The sequence below is a fragment of the Puma concolor genome, chromosome B4 (genome assembly GCF_028749965.1).
Source record: "Puma concolor isolate L17-30 chromosome B4, mPumCon1.1.hap2, whole genome shotgun sequence".
NCBI classification, from domain to species: domain Eukaryota; kingdom Metazoa; phylum Chordata; class Mammalia; order Carnivora; family Felidae; genus Puma; species Puma concolor.
Genome location: NC_141673.1, coordinates 17,693,234 through 17,715,325, shown reverse-complemented (window position 1 = coordinate 17,715,325; position 22,092 = coordinate 17,693,234). Strand labels below are relative to the sequence as shown.

Genomic DNA, 22,092 nt, shown 5'->3' with positions numbered 1-22,092 from the left:
TCTTTTGCTTTTTTCCCATTTATCAGTCATCAGTCCCTTATGTGTGGCTGCTATTTGACGATTTCCGAATTGCCCCATGAAGCGGTGAGGTAGACACCATTCCGCCCACTTTTTGGGGTGCTTGGAAATGGAGGGCTCCCGGGACGCCAGTGGTCGTTGGGCTGTGGGCAGCCCGCATGATGAGGGGTGAGAGGGGAGGCTTGCAGGGTGGTTAGATAAGGGAGAGGAGCTTTTCCACTGTTCTCTGCAGCCGACCTGCTAATGCATCTGCTTAAAATGGCTTCTTTGTCCCAGGGGGGCCCCCAGAGCACCCTGACACCTAATGTCACCATGGGCCACACTGGATGAAAGGGGCACCTGCTGTAAAGAAGAAGGGCAACCGGGAGGAGTTGACAGACACTGGTCAGCCTGGCGTCTGTATCTCCCAGTGCACTCAGGGCACCCAAAAGGGGCCTGTTGGGAGCGCCTCTGTGCTACATGTTGGATTCATTTGGCCTTATCCCACCCCCCCCACCCCCCCCCACCCCCCCGTCTGTGCCTAAGCTGGTCACGGGACAAAATGTTGCTGTGGGCTCTTTTTTCTAGACTTATGGAGAAAAAGGGGCAATAACTGATATGTGCTGAGCACTTGTGATGGGCTGGAGGCACTTTCTATGCGCTGTTTTGTTTTGCTTCTCAATCCTCCCCAGCGAGGCTGTTAGCGGAAGTGAGTTTGCTCCCAAGCAGTTAAGTAACTTTCCTGGGCCTGGCAGTTCAGTAATTTGGGGAAGCTGGAATTTGGCCCCTATAATCTGTTTCTTTTATAAAATCTTAGATGTAATGTAAGAGGATGCTGAGGATTTTTCAAAGAAATTAAAGTTGTACTCCAAAGCTCAATGTCTGGGGGGGTCCCTGGGCTCCACCCACAGGCTTCCCCTGTCTCTGAGTCCACTTTTCACTCTTCGTGTTGGGTGAGTTTCTTGAAGCCAGGTTAATCCCCGCCTGTCTGCACCAATGATGGATTGACATCCTTCTCAGGAGTCGTTTTCAGTAGTCTTACCGTGTCTCGTTCTTCTGTCCGTCAGTGTCTTTTCTTTCTGAAGCTTGTCAGTTTTAAGGCTGCCGTCACCCTTCACACAGCGATCTTGGATGTGGGGAAATCCGTCTGGGGTCTGGCCAAAAAGCAGACTGATCCCCTGGTAGGCCCGGCCCGGGCCAGGATGCATTTCTGCCCCCGAGGATGCATTTCTGACAAGTTCCAAGGTGATGCCGAGGTCCACTGGTCACACTGGAGTTGGTGAGAGAGGACTTGCCCTCCTTCTGAGGCTTAACTGAATTCTTAGAAGGAGAATGTGGCCCCAGAAGAGACTCAGGAACCAGACCCCAGGAAGAATTGCATCCTTTGGGGGGGTCACAGAGTCCATGTGATGTGGTGTGAGTTAAGTTGACTGCTGCTAAGCTTGGTGAAATTGAGCCAGGTGTTTAAAAAATTTTTTTTTTAAAGTTTATTTGTTTTTGAGAGAGAGAGAGAGACAGAGCATGAACAGGGGAGGGGCAGAGAGAGAGGGAGACACAGAATCTGAAACAGGCTCCAGGCTCTGAGCTGTCAGCACAGAGCCCGACGCGGGGCTTGAACTCACAGACCGTGAGATCATGACCTGAGCTGAAGTTGGATGCTCAATCGACCAAGCCACCCAGGCCCCCCAAGCCAGGTGTTTTATAATTGGCCCCTCTTCTTAAGGGAGCGGCTGGCATTTTCTGAGCACCTACTATGTGCCCGCGCTTTCTTCTCCCCACTGAGTAGCATGCTGGGTCACTTTGGATGGAAGGTCACCTTGGAGGTGGGATGTACAACTCGTTTGAGTTCAAGGACGGTCTTTGAATCGGCATGCCTGCCATCGGCTTGCATGCCAGGAGCCTGTGGGCAAGAGGGAAGATTTGGATTTACACACATTTTCATGCTGGATTTCCTTCATTAGTTATGTGGTTCCGAGGGAGTCAGTTGCTGGGAGGCCCAGGAAGGGATAGTCAAGAGGTTGCTTAGTTGCCTCAGTGCCAGATTCACTTTGACTCTCTTGAAGCCCCTGGCAAGGCCGCCACTCAGCAGACTCCACGCCGTCTGTGCGTCGTGTTCCGGGAGGCACTTGGGAGGGCCCCGGACAGATGTGCTGTCACAGCCAATATACTCCGGCTCTGCGTCTGGCGGCTTATGGAAGGAAAATGGAGACTGGAAAGTCATCTGTGTGTCACTTGCAGGAGAAATACTTCAGGTGATGAGACAGGATTTGAGGATCCGAGTGGGAAGGTGGCCGTGACCCACCCTTCCTTCCTTCTCCCCACCTCAGTCAACCTACAGTCTCCCAAGCTGCCTTATGGACATAGCATCCCACAGGGGATGTTGGGCTTATTGTTTTCTTATCTGTGATGATATTAATTTGCGTTAATCAAAAGAAGCAATTTACCGTGAAATTCTGAGGTTTATGGTGTTTCTACTGAGTCCTTTCATCTATTCAAAGATAGTGTTATGCATTTTAATAGAAGCTGTTGTTTTCCTTAAAAAAAAATTTTTTTTTTTTAATGCTTTCTTCTCTCTTCAAATTAAAGAGTTGGAGAGCGTCTTATAAGGAGCTTTGAGGCCCAGGACTGCAAATGTTTCCTCTGTGAGTGTGTGTGTGTGTGTGTGTGTGTGTGTGTGTGTGTGTGTGTGTGTCTGTCTTTGTCACGCTACCAGCCCTCAATAGAGGTCTGGCACAATGCTTTTTGGGGACGCAGTGCTGTTTCTTTAGCCGGGGGGTTTTGAGACTTCACAGACTGTGCTTGATTCAGGTGCTTGTGCTGCGTGTGTGACGTTCACCCACTCATCGATTATAGACTTCCTTTCAGGAATTTCCAGGAAACCCTCTTACCACGAGGGTACAAATTAATGTTTTTCTAGTTTAATTACAGCAGTTTTGAAAGGAAGCACCTTGCAGACCATTATCTAAAGCCGGCTTCCTTTAAAATTAGAGGGCACAGCATGAGAGCCTGGAATCTCCTCTAGCACGATGGGCTCTGACCTCCGAGGACAGGGTTGTGTCTTCGGACACGGGGGGTGGGGAGATGTATCGAAAAGCGAGGGGAACACCTTTCTCTTGAGGCTGTCATCGCACTCGTCCGATCCCAGCTCTCTCTTCAGTAACCCCCTCCCTGCTTCCCGGGGAGGTGACCCCGAGGAGCCCGTCATTACGGCCCCGGCTTGATGGGTAATTGCTGGTTATGAGGTTTGATTTGACATCGGCACTTCGTGTGATAGCCTGTTGGGTTTGCTTGGCTTAAATTGATTCTTTCCATTCCTCTGAGCTGCGGCGCAGAAACGTGGCTGCAGTGGGGTTTGCCGAGATGCAAGGATGTCCGTCTCGGCTGCAGGACCCACGACAGCTGTCCCGAGAACCGTTTCGGCAAAGCCTTCACGATCCGGTGCAGTGAAGGTCCGACGCAGGTGCAGCCTGGGTTCCTAAAGGGTGATGATTATGTTTTCCTGGGAAACTACTTGGAGAGAGAGAGAGAGAGGGAGGGAGGGAGAGGGAGCCAGTGTGCGTGTGCAGTTGAGGAGGCCCAGCTGCAGAAGAGAAGGGACCCTGTCGGGGTCTAGGAGTTTCTTCTGCCTCAGCTGCCATTTCCTAGCCGGTGGCATCAGAACTGAACAAGGGTGCAGGGCTCAGGAGTCGCTCGTCTCTCTGCACAGCTGTGCCGCAGGCAGTGAGGCCTGAGGGAGCCAAAAAAATCTTACTGCTTATCAGCTGTGAGCCCTCGGGGGAGTCTCTGAACTGCTGAGCATCAGTATCTTTTTTTGTCAAATGGGTCTGATAATACCTGCTCCGCTTATCTCACAAGGTCTTACATCTTCCGTCAGATCATCCAGAAGTATATACTTCCTACTTTATAGAGGGATAGATACGGGTCCATTCAGTGAGAGGCAGTATAGCCTCATGGTGAGTGATAAGTTAGCAGTGTACATGTGGTGGTAGTTAGTTGTAAGAAGGTCTGGTCAGTCCGTGGGTAGTAGTTAGGAAAATGAATGTCACTCCTGCCGCTGCATAGCCAGTTGTGAGTTTTTGTTTTTTTTTTTTACTTTTTTTTATTAAAAAAAAAATTTTTTTTTTAACACTTATTTATTTTTGAGTGACCAAGAGAGACAGAGCATGAGCAGGGAAGGGGCAGAGAGAGAGGGAGACACAGAATCCGAAACAGGCTCCAGGCTCCGAGTCGTCAGCACAGAGCCCGACGCGGGGCTCGAACCCACAAACCGCAAGATCATGACCTGAGCCGAAGTCTGACGCCCAACCGACTGAGCCACCCAGGCACCCCTACTTCTTCTTTTTTTAACCCTCAGTTTACTCTAGGAGGGATGGGTCTGTCGTCTGGAATTGCAGAGCACTTGTTGAAGGAGATTCTTCGGATGTGTTAATTTTGTTCAGCGATAGGATCTTTCTCCTGGGCCGCGACCCTGGCAGAGCACAGGCCAAGCTCTATGCATCAAGGCCGTGGGGGGCGGTGTTCTGTGGGTGGAGCTAAATCTGTTCTGGGCTCTGAGCATCAGAGGGGGTGCTTCTGAATTCCCTTGAGAGCCCTTGACCTTTGCAGGTCTCTGCTCAGAGAGCCAGACAATCCGTGGCCCCTGGGGTGTGAGTCTGCCCTTCTGTTCGAGCCTTGGAGGCCGTGGCCTTTTGTTTCGAAGCCGACTGCCTGATATCCCTTTGGCATATGTAAGTTGCAGGGGAAGGAACTGGACACATTCTGAGTCTTGCTGGTGGACTTTTTTTGTCTATTAGGGGAATCCCAGCATCACTTAGATATATATGTCTTTATTTCCCAGCCACTTTAATTGTATAGTAATAATAATAATAATAATAATAATAATAATAATGGCCTCAGTGCCCCTGGCTCCCAGTGCAGTTTCTCGTATGTGTTTATTCAGTGAGTGGATGAATGACTGGGAGGCCCACAGGGGAAGATTTGGAAGTTACCATCAAATTCAAGTCTGGAGGGGACCTTTGGGACAGATATTTTTTTTCCCTGGGTCTCTATCCTTTGCTTTCTCCCATAACCACTTCCTTCTGATCCGCGTGCTCTCCTGCAGCGTGTATCCGCCACAGGCATGCTCGGGCAAATGCAATTCCAAGCAGGGTGGCCGCCCTCCCACCTGGTCCCCTGTGGTCAGCACCTTGGGAAATCTCCCTGCATGTTTGTCCTGCCAGCCTGGTGTGGGTCTGGGGTCAGAGCTGGCAGGAAATTCAAAGATCATCTCCTCCCACCTCTGTATTTTGGACGCTCAGTCACAAAGTGACTTGCCCAAGATCACGGCGAGTTAGCGGGCGAACCAGATAGAAGCCTTCATCTCCTGATTTTTCGTAGCTCTGGCCTGTTTCCAGGAAAGCAGGCTGTGACCTTTGTTCCTAGTGTCCTGGGCAGAGGCGCTATTTCTGGATGGGCATGTCCTACATTTGGGCGTCAGAGTACCTCACTCTGGCCCCTGGGGGATCCCGGGGTGATGCTTTGAGGCTTCAGACACTGAGGGAAAAACGGATTTGGGTCTGCTCCACCGTCTGATTAAAATGGGCCTCTTCTTCCCCTGGCCTGGAGAATTGTTTCCTGTTTCCCTGCCAGTGGGCACTTCCTGCCCGTATCCTCTCTGCGGGCCGGGGCACCCAGGCTGTGGCTGGCGGAGCTGCAGGCTCGTGAACTTGGTCTGCGTAGTTCCTGCTCGGTGGTGAAAGCCCAGACAGGCGCCCAGCACCCTCCCCGTGCCTGGCAAAGGCCACTCGGTTGGCGCTTGTAAAATTAGGGTATCTGTCTCCACTAGCATTTCTTTCCCAGTTATACTAATCAATACTGGGAAGTTAAATCAAGGCAGTCCTTGAACCAGTGCCAGCCTCTCAAATACTTGTACGGTGTCTCTGTTCTGGTGCTCGCCCTGGCTCCTTTCCTTAGCAGTGGATTTTCTATGCAGGGTAGGAGCATAGAGCAGGCTTTCTTGGGAAGCCAGGGAATACACACCTCCTGAGCAAATCATGGAGGCCCAGGTATGTTATCTGTAGATGGGTGTCATTGTGCCAACCTTAAAGATGTTGTAAGGATGACGTGTGTGGAATAAGCCTCCCCTCGTGCTTGGTACGCGGTGGGGTGGGTCCTGTCCAGACAGCCTTTGCTCTCGGATGATCTCTTTAGGTATGTTGCAAAGGTTCACAAGCAGGCTGACCATCAGAATTACGGGGGGGGTGGGGGGTGGGGGGGGTGCTTTAAAACACTGGGCCAACCCGGCCCCTCCAGAATACCCACTCATTCAAATCTCCAGAGGTGGGCTCAGCATTGTATCATTTAAAGAGATTCCCAAGGCTCCTGGGTGGCTCAGTCGGTTAAGCGTCTGACTCTCGATTTCGACTCAGGTCCTGATCTCACAGTTGTGGGATTGAGCCCCGCGTTGGGTGCCACACTGAGCGTGGAGCCTGCTTGAGATTCTCTCTCTCTCTCTCTCTCTCTCTCTCTCTCTCTCTCTTTCTCTCTCTCTCTCTCTCTCTCTCTCTCTCTCTTCTCTCTCTCTCTCTCTCTCTCTCTCTCTTCTCTCTCTCTTTCTCTCTTTCTCTCTTTCTCTCTTTCTCTCTCCCTCTCTCCCTCTCCTTCTTTCCCTCTCCCCCTCTCCCTCTCTCCCTCTCCTTCTCTCTCTCTCCCCCTCTCCCTCTCCCCCCACACATGTGCTCTCTCTCTCTCAGAAAAAGGAAAAAGTTTCTCTAGTGCTTCTTCTGATCCCTAGCTGTGTTTGGGAACCTCTGCAGGATGGGCTTTATTTATTGTCTCTATAATTGTCTTTGATCAAGGTAAAATGATGAGGTGGTATAATTGATTTGAGGATTTAAATGTTTTGGCCATTTTTTTTCATGCTTGATTTGGGCTCTGTTTTCACAGTAAGTTATTTCTGTGTGTCGGGATGGGTGGGGTGGAAAATAGGGCAATTACAAAAAAAAATGTCTACTTTTTGTAGATGCTTGACTAATTAGAAATAGGCAATTCGCACCTTAAAAAGGCATTCTTTGTGGTATGAAAGACAACTGGATTCTCTCTGTTCAGGTGCCACCGGGTTCATTTTTAAGACATAGAAATTGGTCTCTGAGATCACTTTAAGACGGATGGATGAGAGGGGCGCCTGGGTGGCTCAGTCAGTTAAGCATCCGACTACGGCGCAGGTGATGATCTCACCGTTCTCGTGAGTTCGAGCCCCACATCTGTGCTGAGAGCTCGGAGCCTTGAGGCTGCTTCGGATTCCGTGTCTCCCTCTCTCTCTGCCCGTCCCCTGCTCTCTCTCTCTCTCTCCTTCAAAAATAGTCAACATTAAAAAAAGTTCTTTTTTTAAATAATAAAAAAAAAAAAGATGGATGGGTGAGAGTCAGCTTGCAGTTAGTTCCCTGTCTGTTTCAGATATGTAGGTGTGGTTTCTTCTCTCTCTGCCTCTCCCTAACGCCCTCCCTCCCTCCTCCTCTGGTTAGCTTGCTTCATGGAGAACTCCCCGGTGCTTGTGGGGCCAGGGAGGGCAGCTTACATTTTTGGCTCCAACCCTCAATGGCCTGGTAATTTCATAAAGACAGGAGCCGTTTCCAGCTTGCAGCTTACCTGGGTACAACCTGGTACTCAGGGTGGGGCCAACAATGTTTCTGTGGAGCAACGAGAAATGCGTCAGAGCAGGATGCAAAACGTGCCCCGTCTCTAGTTCCCGCATCTGTGATCCGGAGCAAGTAACCGAATCCTCGTAGAGCGAGCCGTGGTTCCCTTATCGGTTATACGGGGTGTTCACACTCCTCTCCTGAGTCTTCCCAAATGAAACATTTTCTGTGTGAATGCTTTGTAAAGCCACAGAGCCGTGTCACCTTATTGTATAAGGAATATTTGGCTGCTTATTAGAACTCTGGCATCTCCTCCCGAGTTTTGCCTGCGGTTTACCTCTTATTTCTCCCCATGTTTACCACGGCAGATTATTTGTATGTCAGTTTCCTTTTTGTGCCCTGGGAACATGGCTGTCTTTAAAAGCCCATGTCAAGCGCTGTGTTTGCAGGACCGTGAAAACAGATGCCTGCGTGAACCTGCTCCGACCAGCAGCCTCATTGCTGCAGCGTGCACGAGAGCCAGTGAATGTGTTCTTTTTCCTCGCTCCTCAGTTGGAATTGAACGGCGCTACAGGACTTGTTTTCTGGAGTGGTTACTAACCCAAAGCGGCTTGCTTTGAACAAATGGTGCTTTCCCCTTTGGGCACTCAAGAATGGGAAGGACACACAGAGATCACAAATGGGTTTTGGTGCCAACAAACGGAGCTGCCTCCCAAAAAAAGTATTTGCATTCAGCAGGTGTGTGTTAAATGGACAGTTGCTGGTATCTGTCTGTCTGTCCTTGGGAAAGGTCATAGTTCAGTAACAGCCCACATTTGGTTCCCTCGTCTCTGCCCTACTGTGGGCTCCACAGCCAGCTCATTCATTTGTCCAAATCCAGGGTGGACAGTGGGAAATATACATCTGGCCAGAAAAACATTGTAGAGAGAGAGAGGGAGAGAGAGAGAGAGAGAGAGGGTTCCTTACAGACAATTTCAGGTGTAATCATTCGTGTAAACATCCACTCATCTATTTGTTTCCTCCTCCATTCAGCCATTCACCCATCCATCCATCCCTCCATCCTCCATTTCGGCAAATCCTTATTAAGCACCTACTGTGTGCCACTTTTGTGCTGGGCTCTGGGGATAAAAAGCCCAGTAAGACAGGATCCGTGTCCTCAAGGAATTGGCGGTCTAGGGTACAAGATGTTTTCCTAAATTTTAAGTCACATTCTCACCCGACACATACCTATTCCTGTTTTGTTTTGGATTTCATCTCTTTTGAACAAAGCACGGCGTGGAACCATTGTGACTTGTCCACTCATTGTGATGAACCCACATTCTAGAGTTGGATTTCATGTTTTGTGTAACTCTAAGCATGGTGTAAGTGCTTGTCTTATTAAACGGGAGAAGGTGGAAGAAATCATCATCCAGGAGAAAAGACCAAATCTTATGTATTAAGGTATCCATTGGAATTCTAAAAGCTTTTTTTAAAGCCTCCTGGTATATAGTATTCAAAACGGCTTCTTGAGCCTTGGGTAAATTTAAGTGCAAACACCTTCTAAATCTGTTATATTAGAAGGCTGGTTGGGAGGCAAGCTTTCCATCTTTCGAATTAGCCCGGGGACAGCCATTAAAATGAGCAGTTTAGAGCTTGGATTTGGATCTTGCAAGCCTCGACTGGGATCTATCTCTGTTTTGCCACTCTTTTCCTGTGTGACCTCGGTGAAGTTACTTAACCTCTCTGAGCCCGGTTCCCTCTTTCTGAACCCGGAATAGTCACGGTATTCACAGGAAGGTGAAGTGAGCCCGGCGTGGAGTAAGTGCCCTAGCTGTTTTGATTCTTATGAGGAGCAAAGGACCAGGATGCTTCAAAAAAAGAAAAAGAAATTCTGGCAACATGAAGTCTTAGTATGGAAATGAGGTGGATGAGGCCTTTCAGTGTTACACAACTGTTGCTCCCCAGGGAATATTAATGCTTCTCAGATGGCCCTTTTTTGCATCTCTGCCGTGAGGAGGATGAATGGTGAGTTTCAGCTGTTTTTTGCAGCGAAAGGTGGGGGAGTGTGTATGTACAGAGGTCGCAGGAGAAAGAGTTTAAGTCTATAAGCAATGCCGTAGATTTTCAGCTAACGCGCCCGAATGTGCGCATATCATTCAGGCAGGTCACCTACTCGGGAGAAAATCCAATTCCGAAATGAATTTCAACAAATCCAAAAGGCAATTGGTCATTGTGGCTGACATTATACATTTTTAAAGGGCCGCCTGGCCAGTTGGATTTTTAGAACACTTGAGGCAAAGAGTTCAGTGGTAGTGGGAATTATTTTCACAAAAGGATCATTTTCTGAACTAAAAAAGAGTTTCTCTCGATTTTTTTCCCCCTTTGACTATGAAGGTAGTGCTATATGCTGTTTATAGAGGCCTTGATCCTTTTTAAACTTAAGGAGCACAGTTGGCCTCCACGGTAATAAATCGAGAGCCATATGGGGGCTCAGGGACATTTAATTTATGGGCAAGACTCCTTCCCCAAATTCAGCTGGCTACTTCCTGGGATGGTGTGCTTGATTGATGATTTTCTGGCATTTTGTGCGACTGGGATGTCTTTTGAAGTTTCTCCTGCGAAGCCTGAGGTTTGCCCCTGTGAGGTGTTAATGGGCTTCCTGCCGGGGCTTTATTTGTGAGGGGGGGCGGGGGTTAGAGGCGCCTCAGGCCACCAGAGCCCTTGTTCTTCCACTGCTGAAGGCTTGATGCTCAGGCCTTGGGTCCTGGGTCCCCAACTTGAGTTTGGAATGCAAGGCAGTGTTTTTATTCCTGCTCCCCAGGCCACTGCTTGTTTAGCTTCTGGGGGTTCCCAGACCCTGGCAGGTACTGGCAGTGGGTGATCAGGCCCGGCCTGGGAACATGCTGGAACAGTAGTTGGGAGAATCCACACGGATAAGTAGGCTCCTCGCAGCAGGGAATGGCAGGGATTTGCACTGGGTGACAAGAGATTGTATCTTTTTTTTTTTTTTTAATTTTTTTTTTTTCAACGTTTATTTATTTTTGGGACAGAGAGAGACAGAGCATGAATGGGGGAGGGGCAGAGAGAGAGGGAGACACAGAATCGGAAACAGGCTCCAGGCTCTGAGCCATCAGCCCAGAGCCCGACGCGGGGCTCGAACTCACGGACCGCGAGATCGTGACCTGGCTGAAGTCGGACGCTTAACCGACTGCGCCACCCAGGCGCCCCAAGAGATTGTATCTTAAGCAAAAACAACCAGGCTCCAGGTGAACAGGCGCCCCAGGCGGGGACCACATCACCTCCTTGGTGGCCTGCTTGCCTCAAGGCTCTTCCGTTTCCGTATTCCCATTTCCTCACCGAGTACTCTTTCCCAAATGAAAACTGGCTCCTGTCACTCTCCTGCAAACCCTTTCGTGGTGTTATGGGCTGAATTGTGACCTCCCAAAATTCGTATGCTGACGTCCTAACTCTCCTAGCCTCAGAACAGGACTGCATTTGGAGAAGGAGTCTATATTTATTTATTTTTTTACTTTGTAAGTAGGCTCCAGGTCCAACGTGGGGCTTGAACTCACAACCCTGGGATCGAGAGCTGGGTGCTCGACCGACTGAGCCAGCCAGGCGCCTCTGCAGAGGGAGTCTTTAAAGAGGTCAGGAAGATAAAAGGAGGTCCTGTGGGTGGGCCCTGATCCGAGCTGCCTGGTGTCCTTAGGAGACAAGGAGAGGAGGGCGCAAACGTGCGCGTGCACAGAGGTCAGGCCATGGGAAGACGCTGTGAAGATAGCCGTCTGCAAGGCAAAGAGAGGCCTCGGAGGAAACCATCCCCGCTCACACCCAGAACTTGGACTTCCAGCGCTGTGAGACAATATGTGTGTTGTTTAAGCCACCTGGCGTGTGGCTTGTTAGGGCAGCCCCAGCAGACGCATGCCTACGGCTACTCAGCCCATGGGTTGAGTAACATCTTTCCTGGCATCTGTCTGCCCTTCTGGCCGTGAGCAGAAATCTCTGCCTGATGGGCTGCAACTCCTTCAAGGCCAAGGTCAAGGACCACCTGCTCTGTGAGGCCCTCCTGGACTACCCGGCTCTGTCCCCCTCCTTCTCCTCCCGGCAGACTTGGAGCGCCCTCTGGATACTCGCGCAGCGCTGGGTCTTAACCTCAGTCACAACTTTCTGAGCCAGTCTGTTATCATCTGTTCTTTGTCTTTCCCACATCGGACTCTGAGAACCTTGAGCGAAGGGATTTTTGTTTGTCTTTATTGCTCAGTGCCTCGCTCTGAGCCTGGGAGTTCGTCAACGATTATTGGCTCAGTTAAGGCTTACCTTTTACTCTTCCTTAGGAAGCCTCCCCGCTCTTGCCTTTGTGCTCTGTTCTGTTAGAGGAGGGTATTAATAGCGCCACACAGTATGGGTATGTCCCTGGGTGAGAACAATGAAATCAGTGATTCTAGCGAGTCTTTATTAAGCGCGTTCTGTATGCCAAATGAGTATGTACCTCGTCTGGTCATCACAGCACGCTTTCAGGTAGGCCTGTCTTCAAACCTGAGCCACCTCTCCCGGGCAGGTAGTGTGGCCTCGCTGTAGGACCTGCACGTTCAAGTCTTCTTTCTCTCTGTGTCCTTTCTGGCAGGCCTGGACCCCCAAAGCAAATCAATCAATCTTTTTTTCTTTCTTTCTTTCTTTCTTTCTTTCTTTCTTTCTTTCTTTCTTTCTTTCTTTCTCTTTCTTTCTCTTCTTCCTTTCTTTCTTTCTTTCTTTCTTTCTTTCATGGATACAAGCTGCTTGTCTTTAATGTTTATTTATTTTTGAGAGAGAGAAAGAGAGAGAGAGAGAGAGAGAAAGAGTGCGAGCCGGTGAGGAGCAGAGAGAGAGAGGGAGACACAGAATCTGAAGCAGGCTCCAGGCTCTGAGCTGGCAGCACAGAGCCCAGTGCAGGGCTCGGACTCAGGAACCGCGACTTGGTGACCTGAGCCAAGGTTGGACGCTAAACCGACTGAGTCATCCAGGTGCCCCAGAAAGCAGATTTTTCTTAAGATGCCCTAATGCATGGTGAAATTTCAGTGAAATTGGTGAGGAAATGACTCATACTTCATTTGCAAATGTAGGAAGAAATTGCTTCCAGCACCCCGCTGCCTGGGAGCTGGGTCGCCAGGGGCTGTTCTTCTCTGTGCCACTCTTTGGAAAGGGAGATGGAGTCCTGGGGACATTTCCGAGACTCTGTCAGGGCACGAGAAAGGCAAGGAGTGAACAGGACTCTTATGCTGCTTTCCTTTGGTGTCCACATAGAATTTTCGGCTCACTCCTCACTCCGGGCACTACAGGGGGCTTTTGAGTTATTCTTGACTTTGACGGCTTGTGAGAAACAGTGGTGTCCTGGCTGTTTTCGATGCAGTGCACTTGACAGCCTTTCCTTGCACAGCTGTGTCCGGCTTTGCAGTTCTCTCTAAATTGCGCAACTCCACGGGATCCACCGAGGGGGAACGGCATCTTCTGGAAGGGAAGCGTGAAGATAAAGAAGTGTCGAAATGTGAGCAGCATGTCACTGGGCTGACCGGACTTCGGTCTAGGGTTGGGGGAGCCGCGGATGTCAGGGCAGCTGTGACTGTGGACGCCCTTCACACTGCGATGCTCACACAGCCCCCGGGGAGGAGAGGAGACTGGAGTGAAGGAACAGTGGACAAGTCTCTCCCCGAGCCTCCCTGCCTCTGGGGCAGGAGATGAAGGGGAAACTGATGCCTGCAGACCGAGACCGTTAAGAGCCGCCAAGGAGTCGTGCCTCTTCACCCTTGGCGGCGGGGATTGTTAAGCCGGGTTTACGTTTTTGGAAGTTGGTCAGATTCCTTCCTTGGTTCAGGTCGACTGGTCGTGTGGCAAGGAGACATCATATTCCAAACCCCGGAACCTGGCCGCTTGGTTGCAACAAGGCCCTGCCATTTGCTTGACCGTGAAAGCTTAGACGAGTGACTTGCCCTTCGGGGTCCCCGTGTCCTCCAGGGCAAAATGAGGATAACTGTCGTATCTACTTTATTATAGAGGTGCATATGGATTAAATGAGATAACGCATGTGATGCGTACAGCACAGAGTTTGATCCGGTTACCTGTTTTGAGATGGCAAAAAATAATAGCGCCTTCGGAAAGTGGAAGTTCATTTCTCCCTGATGTCTGGTCAGAGCAGAGGGAGCCAATTTTCTTTCCCTTGTTGCACGGCCATCCTTAATATGTGCTTTCCGTCTCGCGGTCCAAGGTGGCTGCTTTAGTTCTTGCCGTCATCTCTGCATCCCGGCCAGGAAGGGGGAAAGGGAAGCGGAGGGTATGGCCTGAAAGTTGCCCATGTCTCTGTTCCATCCCCTTGACTAGCGCTTAGTCATATGACCGCATTATTCAAAAGCGAGTTAGGGAAATTTTAGGCCTTAGCTGGTACCTCACTGAGAACTCTATTACTATGTACGAAGGAGAGATTGGATTTGGGGGCGGATAACTGATAGTTTTTGTTCAAGAGGTAAGTGCTCAGTAAAGAGTTCACCATCATCATCCTGATCATCATCATTTCTGATCTTAGCCTATGACTTCCTCCATGTCCCCACTTCCTAATTTGCCCCCTCGTTTTCCATTTTGACCATTTTAGCTTCTGCATTATTCCATCGCACAGTTCCATGTCCGTGTACTTTTGGCACCTTTTTTTACCTAGAGGTTGGCAGAGTGACCAGAGCCCTCCCGTGTCCTGTGTGACAGAAATGGAGATGAAGGCTGCTGAAGACATTGACCAGGTAGGAGGAAGGGAGAGCAGAGCATAAAGTCGTAGTGATCCCTTCGGCAGCTTCATTAAAATGTTGCAGGAAAAGTTGATGAAGGGAAGGAAAAAGCCCACCTACCTTTGGACGTAGGCTAAACCTGCGTTAGGTTTTATTTTGCTGCTTCCATCGTCCTGTCTGTGAGCCTCAAACGAAGACGTCTGGAGTCTCCACGAGGGTCTTGCCGAAGTGTTCGCCCGGAACCAGCCTCCTGGCTCACCTCCGGGGCTCCCACGACACGGGCGGACCCCTGGGAGGATGCGGAAGCCGAGTGCCTTCTCCTTCAGAAGAATTTTGGATAAGGGAAGAGATTTGTTCTCCAGACCCTGATTCACGATTTAAATGCTCTGCAAGAGTGTTTCCTGGTGGAGGTGGTTCGTTGAGAAATCACATGGGCTCAGGACTCATTAAAGCATAGAGGAAGACAGGTGCCACTTTCCTGCTATAAATCCCAGTGAGGCTAATTTAATGGCACTCTAGCTAGCCTTCACGTTTTCCATTAGCCACACTTACTTCCGTCATCTGTCTCCCTCCTTCTCCTTTTTAAAATACTGTGTCAGAAAGTGAATTGTTCCAAGGTTATGGCCTTGCTTCTTTCCACTGAAGCACTTTTCTTTAAAGACTGGGGGCCATGGAGAGAAGAGATTGGGAAATCCCCAGAAAGAAACGTTGAAATCTTCTTTTTTTTTTTTTTTTTTTTTTGACTCTCCCTCATCCTTTCCGCCTCCCAGCCCCTGTTGATGCGCTGAGAAATGTCTTGGGAATTCCTCTCCTTTGTGTTGTTCCTTCTGTTACTGTTCTAGTTCAGGCCCTCTGTATCCATTGCCAGGACTATTGCAGTAGTCTCCTGGTTTCCCTGCCTCCTGCCTCTCCTCTGTCTCCTGCAGGTTCTCCCAGCACAGATGTGGAGTGGTCACTGTCTTGGTTATAGATAGTCACTTCTTTGCATTGCTATCTGTGGCATGGCATCAGCCTTTTTTAGGCATGGGGGTCCAAGGCCAGGTCATTACTATGGCTGTCTGCTGACATATTAATAACGGGGAATAGCCAGCATGGGAGTAGGTATTTATAACCCTCTTTGATAGCTGAAGACGTGGAATCGAGACAGATTAAGTAACCTACCTAGAGGATCTGAGAAAAAGTAATGAGATCAGAACTGGGCCCTAGGGGTACCTGGGTGGCTCAGTGAGTTAAGTGTCTGACTTCGGCTCAGGCCATGATCTCGCAGTTCGTGGGTTCCAGCCCCACATCGGGCTCTCTGCTGTCAGTGTAGAGCCCGCTTGGGAGTCTCTCTCTGTCCCTTTTCTTTCTGCCCACCCCCCACCTCTCTCTCTCAAAAATAAAAATAAAACATTTAAAAAAAAACAAAACCCAAAAAACTGGATTCTAGACCCGGCACTCCCAAGCACCACATCTTGTGTTGGGCTTGTTTCTTTCTGGCCTTTTCTCCGGCTGCCTCCTTCCCTCAGGCCTTGACTTCCAGCCCCACGAATCCCCCACGGCCGGTCCTGTTGCCTTGAACAGCAAGGCCTAGAAGTTGCCCGCGTCACCGCGCCTGTGCCTTTTTGCAGATCCTCTGCCAAGACTGCCTTCCCTTGCCATTTTTTTTTTTTAATTGAAGTGTAGCTGACGTGCGATATTAGTTTCAAGCGTACCGCATGGTGATACGACATTTGTATACACTACAAAATGATCACCATGAGAAGTCTAGTTATCTCTTGCCTTTCTGACTGGCAAAGTTTATTTCAAGGTCTAGCTCACAGCCGCCTCTATGACGACTCCCCCTCCCGCCTCCTGCTACATAGATGTGCAAAAGATGGCCACCGTATTGGCTCCTGGCTTTTTATTTCTTCGATGCAGGCTGAGACCCCGTACCTTCAAACCCTGGCGCCGAACTCCATTTTTTACACATCCACGATTTAAAAATAGCCCAAACGTGCAGATTTTTAGCCAACTATGGCCTGCCTGCTTTGCGTATCCCGGGAAACTACACCCAGCATCTGTTGGTCATTGATAAGGTAGAGGCCAGTGGTTATAAGACCCCAAGCTGTTCCTGTCCTTTGGAGCTCTGGGTCTCAAAGGCTCTCCACCTGCTGCACGGTGACATCACTTAGGCCTGTAAGCCTCCTGTCCTGTCCCCTCCCCCATGGTAGTTCCCTAGTCCTGTCCCCTCCTGAATGGTGGACGCTGAGCCATGCCCCTGGATTGTGTCCTGCAGTGAGGAACTTCCCTGTCTCCTGAAGCCTTGTCCAAGGGTCCCCCAGCCACCAGTAATGCTTGTTGTGTGTCCCTGCCTCTCCTGCTCACATCTTTTTCCTTGACCAGTCCACAAATCACCGGAACCCTTACACCCCCGATAGATCCGGTCACACTTTCACGAGTTCCCATCATCTTTGGAACCTGTCTCCATTACTGTGACTCATTTGGCCGTGGATTTCACATTCATCCCCCTTGGATTACAGACTAACGGTTGAGGAAGCTGAGCAGCCCCGAGATGGGAAGAATTGCAAAAAGTTTAATCGACTCACAGACGCGGTCGAGCTTTCCCAGCATCGTAGATTCATTCGGGGTTTGGTGCTCGGTCACACCTCACCTCGGCACCACGTACCAAAATGGTGGTATTTTGTGAAGTACGAGGGAGAAGCTGTCCTGTTGGTTGCACTGTCAGTTACTTTGATTTTCTCTGGTTCTGGGGGAAGAAAAAGACCCTTGGAAAGATATTAGGGAGGATTAGTAAAGTTGAGAGCGCTTTTCGTTAAGTCTCATCTTGATGGTGGTGCATGTCCCACAACCCTTTTAATCTGAACTTTCCCACACCAACAGAATAAATACATGGATGAGGGGAGGGTTATTGGCGTTGCAGAAGGGTGCTTCTCTCCGCACTCCCTTCCAACGTGTGCTCCCCTGAGATGCGTAAGTGGTGGTTTGTGGATCGTTAAGGCGCTGGCAGAATGGAAGCTCAGGAGCCAGCGGCAAATGCAGATCAATAAGTAATGAAAGGAAGGCGTCCTTCTGAAATGGCCTTGTAGCCAACGCATGTTCAGGGTGGGTCACGTGCAGCTTTCCCAGAATAAGTCTTTTTGGGTAACGCTCGTGTCCTGTTTGTTGATGTGTCTTCATTGGCCTGGAGCTGGCAATGTGAAAGCATTTCTTTCTTTCTCTCTCTCTCTCTTTCTTAAAAATTTTTAATGTTTATTTATTTTTGAGAGACAGAGTGAGAGTGGGAGAGCAGCAGAGAGCAAGAGGGAGACCCAGAATCCGAAGCAGGCTCCAGGCTCCGAGCTGTCAGCACAGAGCCCATCGCAGGGCTCGAACCCACGAACTGTGGGATCATGACCCAAACCGAAGCTGGATGCTTAACCAACTGAGCCACTCAGGCGCCCCATGAAAGCACTTCTTTATTTATTTTTTTAAATTTTTTAAAAAATTTTTATTTATTTTTTTTAACGTTTATTTATTTTTGAGACAGAGAGAGACAGCATGAACGGGGAGGGTCAGAGAGAGAGGGAGACACAGAATCTGAAACAGGATCCAGGCTCTGAGCAGTTAGCACAGAGCCCGACGCGGGGCTCGAACTCACGGACCGCGAGATCATGACCTGAGCCGAAGTCGGACGCTTAACCGACTGAGCCACCCAGGCGCCCCGAAAGCACTTCTTTAAAGAGAAACTAAAGTTAAACCCCTCCCCTTCTTTTCATTTTTTACTTTTTGGTTACTGAAAAATTTTTGTGAGAGACAGAGAGTGTGAGCAGGGGAGGGGCGGAGAGCGAGAGGGAGACACAGAATCCGAAGCAGGCTCCTGGCTCCGAGCTGTCAGCACAGAGCTGGACACGGGGCTCAAACACACGAACTGCGAGATCATGACCTGAGCCGAAGTCAGAAGCTTTACTGACTCAGCCACCCAGGTCCCCCCTCCTCCCCCTCTTTTTAAATAAGATCAAAGTTATCCCACAATGAAAGGAAGGTCTTGGGTTAGCAGAGATGCTAGCATTTTTTTTTTTTTTTAATAGAAGACGAAAATTAAAATGTGGTTTTCTTGGCACAGTTCATATGGCAGTGACGGAGCTCTTTTTTCCCTTCCAAGATTACTCATGTCATAGTGAAAGAAGTTTTAGGGGTAAACTTATTTAGCAAACCAGCTTATTAAATATCTCTGTGATGTGCTGGGTTTCTCAGTTCAGAATATTTTATTAAGGAAGATGGGCGACCACATGCTTAGCAAGGACTGTTGCTGTCTTCAGTTTTCTTTGATGGTGTAATAGACACCTTGCATGAAGACATGGGCCCTGAGGCCATCTGTGGTCCCTAGCAGCTCTCAAAATTTAGCTTGTCGACTCTTTTCTCAGAGCTAGGGGAATAGAGCAAGAACAAAATTCCAGTAATCATTCTTCCCGGTTGTAGTTAGCCACTTGCCCCTCATGGTTCCTAGGTAGTGATTTCTATTTTGTCGGGGCTTGAAGCTTAGCGTTAAGGAACTTTCACATTCATTTTTATAACCTCAGAAACACGTATTTGAAGGTGACCGGGTGGATGGATTTCTGCTGATCCCATGGAGGAAGTGAGAGAAACCGCTATCTGCTTAGTGTTTCCTTCCAGGAAGGAAGGACTCGGAGTCTAATCCCGTATTGGCCACGTGTGGTTCCTGCCGGGAGAGGGGTGGGGGGGCCTTGAAGCTCCGCTAATCTCCAGCCTGCCAGCTTGAAGAACGTTATGCATGTGTTGATTGATTTCCTGGGAGCTTGTTGTTTTGATTAGTTTCATTTGCATACTGGTTTATTAAGCGGCGGAACATCAGGGCTAACATTTTTTATTTTATTAAGGAGCCCCATTATTTTTAGTTCACAGAAGCCACGTTTCTGATGAGCCGTGCCACCCCGTCTTCATTAGGCAATTTAAGATGGGAATTATACATTTTTTAAAAAGTAGCTAATTATGGTACAACCTGACACATTTGCATTTCTGTAAATCTGCTGCGGCAAAGATTTGGGGCTGGAAGACTACATCATACTGGGTTGTAAAATCACTCCCAGTGGGAGCGATTTCTGCCTGTAAGAAAACTTGCTCATGTGAGAAGATCGCACATTATCCCGTCTGATCCTCTTTTCTGAGGCTCCCCCTGCCCTTTAGAGTCTATAGGCTGAGCTCTAGTTCGGGGGCTCTGTCCTTGACATCCCCGCGGAGACTCCCTCATCCCGCGTTTCCGTGCCGAATGACAGAGAAGTCCAAAGACATCAGAGTCTTAACACTGTCTCCTGGGGCAGCTGGTCTTTGGGAAGTGTCTGTCCTTGGTGCCCCGTGGGTCACCATGCCCTGGGTCTAAACTGCATAATAGGGCCTTAATGCCTGGGTGTTCTAATCTGCTCCTCGCGATGAGGTCTCCATGTCCTTAAACCTCAGGGCCAGATCTCACACTGACTCTTTGACGGTGCTGCATTCCAGAAGCACTGTGGAATGTTGCTTACCTCGAGGAACATAAACCGTACATTGTGGAACGGAGGCATTTGAAAACATCTTCTCCTCTGCTATTGCCAAGGTGGTTCAATGTCTACTAAAATTAAATCCATATGGGTACACTGAGCAGATGGGGAGGGCCGGGGGAGGGGGGTTGCCTTATGTGTCTGTGATGACATTCATGTAACCAGAGGTGACCTCAGAGTTATAAACCAGGACATTATTTCCTAAAACAGGATCAGGTATTCATTTGTGGTGCTAGAGGAAATTTAACTGAAACTGTATTTATACCTAGACATATAAAAGAGATCATAGCTCCAGATGCAACGTGGATGATGACCAGATTCATTCTAGAGCCCTGTATATAGTTAGATTGTGAAAGGCCATCCTTTTTATTATATTACGTTACCTTTCCTTTATGGTATCTGTTACTTCCGCTACTTTCGATGGTGGGTCAGCAACATATAGAGGGGATGTGCATTCGAAGTGAGGGAGAGACTGTAACTTGATAAAGCATATGTATTCAGTTGGGTATTTTTCTGTGTATAAAATGCAGAGGGTAAAGCTGGACGAGTCTCCTTGCCTAGCCAGGGATGTGATGGACCAGGAAAGCATCTTAGGGACATGGGTTCAGAAGGGCTGAGAAATGATGCCTTGGGGTTCATGAAAAATGATAGTGAGTATTTTCTCACACCCTTTCAGGGGAGAGTTAAGACCACTTAATTTACTGTAAGTCTGGTGTTGGTGTCCATAAACCCAGGATGTAAGTCTAATGAGGCCAGCCCCTCCTTCAGATAGAACTGACCCCGAGTTTATGGTCTCTGTTGCTCCTATTCAGTGTGTGGTCCAAGGGCCAGTGGCATCAGCATCACCGTTGTTAGATTTGATTTGATTTTAATTATTTTTTAATGTTTATTTGTTTTTGAGAGAGACAGAGAAAGAGAGAGAGGGGAGGGGAGGGGCAGAGAGAGAGGGAGGCACAGAATCTGAAGCAGGCTCCAGGCTCCGAGCTGTCAGCACGGAGCCTGACGCGGGGCTCGAACTCACGAACCGTGAGATCATGACCTGAGCCGAAGTCAGATGCTTAACCGACTGAGCCACTCAGGCTCCCCGCTGTCGTTAGATTTAGAAATGCAGACTCTCAGACCTCATCTGCTCATGAAATGCCCTCATATAACCTGCCCGCACCCTTGCTTTGCTGTTCTGGTTACCCATGAGAGCTCATGACACCATGTTATCTTCTTCCGTGTACCTTCTTCTTTGGGTAGTGGGGAGTCCGGGTTCGGGATCCCATCAAGTGCGTTTCTTTTGGCTCTGCTGCTTGAAGGTTAGTTCCTACCTCTCTGCCTTGCTTTCCTCATCTGTAAAGTAGAGATAACAGCAACCACCTCACAGGGATTTTTCAAGCACTAAGCAAGAGAATATTTCCAAAATACGTATCCAAGAGCCAGGCCAAAGGGATGCGGTGTGTAGTAATGTGATGGTGAGGTCGCTTATGTCATGCTTCCCCCGCGACAGAGGCCTCCAGTCTGGTTCATCTTTGCTCCCTCTCCTCTCCCCGCCCCCCTCCCCCGCCCGTTCTCTGTGCCTAGACCGTGTTTGACGACTGATGTAGCTGCTTCCCAGCACTCGTGTCTGGAGCTTAAAATCACCCTTGATCTTTGGAAAATTCAGTTTGAGTCAGAGGCAGAAGTCTTAAGAACCTTGGCTCCACGGGGGAGTGTTCTAGAAGCCTATTACAAGAGAGCTCCTTGGCGGTCAGGTCCGGGCAAGTCCAGATTGCTCTTTGGCTGCATATCACATTGCACACAGGTGTGCTGAGGCAGGAAGGCGCAGTTGCTGAGAAAACGCTGGCTCATATAGCTTCCCTCATCGTGTCACTTTGGAATGCGATGCAGAATGAAGAGCTCAAGTACATTTCCAATTGGCTTAAATTGTCCGCCAGCTTGGGAAGATCTCATCTTGGATTGGGGTGTGTTCTCAAGATCCAGGAGATCTAAAACAGCAAATCCTAGGGCGGTGGGCTGGGCTTGTCCATGGACGCAGCCGGTCCCATGGGACTCTAACCACGTGCCTCCTGGGTGCCACTGGTCTCCAGACACCCACGTGGGCTTTCTTTCGTGTTAGGCGGCAACGAGGCCAAGTAATTAACTGGGTGGGCTCTGAGGTCTGACGACCCGGGTTGAAATCTCAGCTGTATCTTCTAGTAGCCAGATCACAGGTGAGTCACTGAGCCTCACTGAGTCACGCACTCACGAGGAAAC

General features: G+C 49.3%; 1 protein-coding gene across 3 annotated transcripts in view; it reads left to right on the top strand.

The window, feature by feature from the left end:
* CHST11 (carbohydrate sulfotransferase 11) overlaps positions 1–22,092 on the top strand; it is a 264,903-nt gene that overhangs the window by 51,156 nt on the left and 191,655 nt on the right. The window contains exon 1 of one of the 3 annotated variants that reach the window (XM_086712490.1): positions 7,390–9,053. The exons of the other annotated variants lie outside the window; for them this stretch is intronic. The gene's annotated coding sequence lies outside the window, so the exon portion shown is untranslated. Of the gene's footprint in view, positions 1–7,389; positions 9,054–22,092 lie in introns of those variants that run through there. 3 annotated transcript variants of the gene reach the window in all.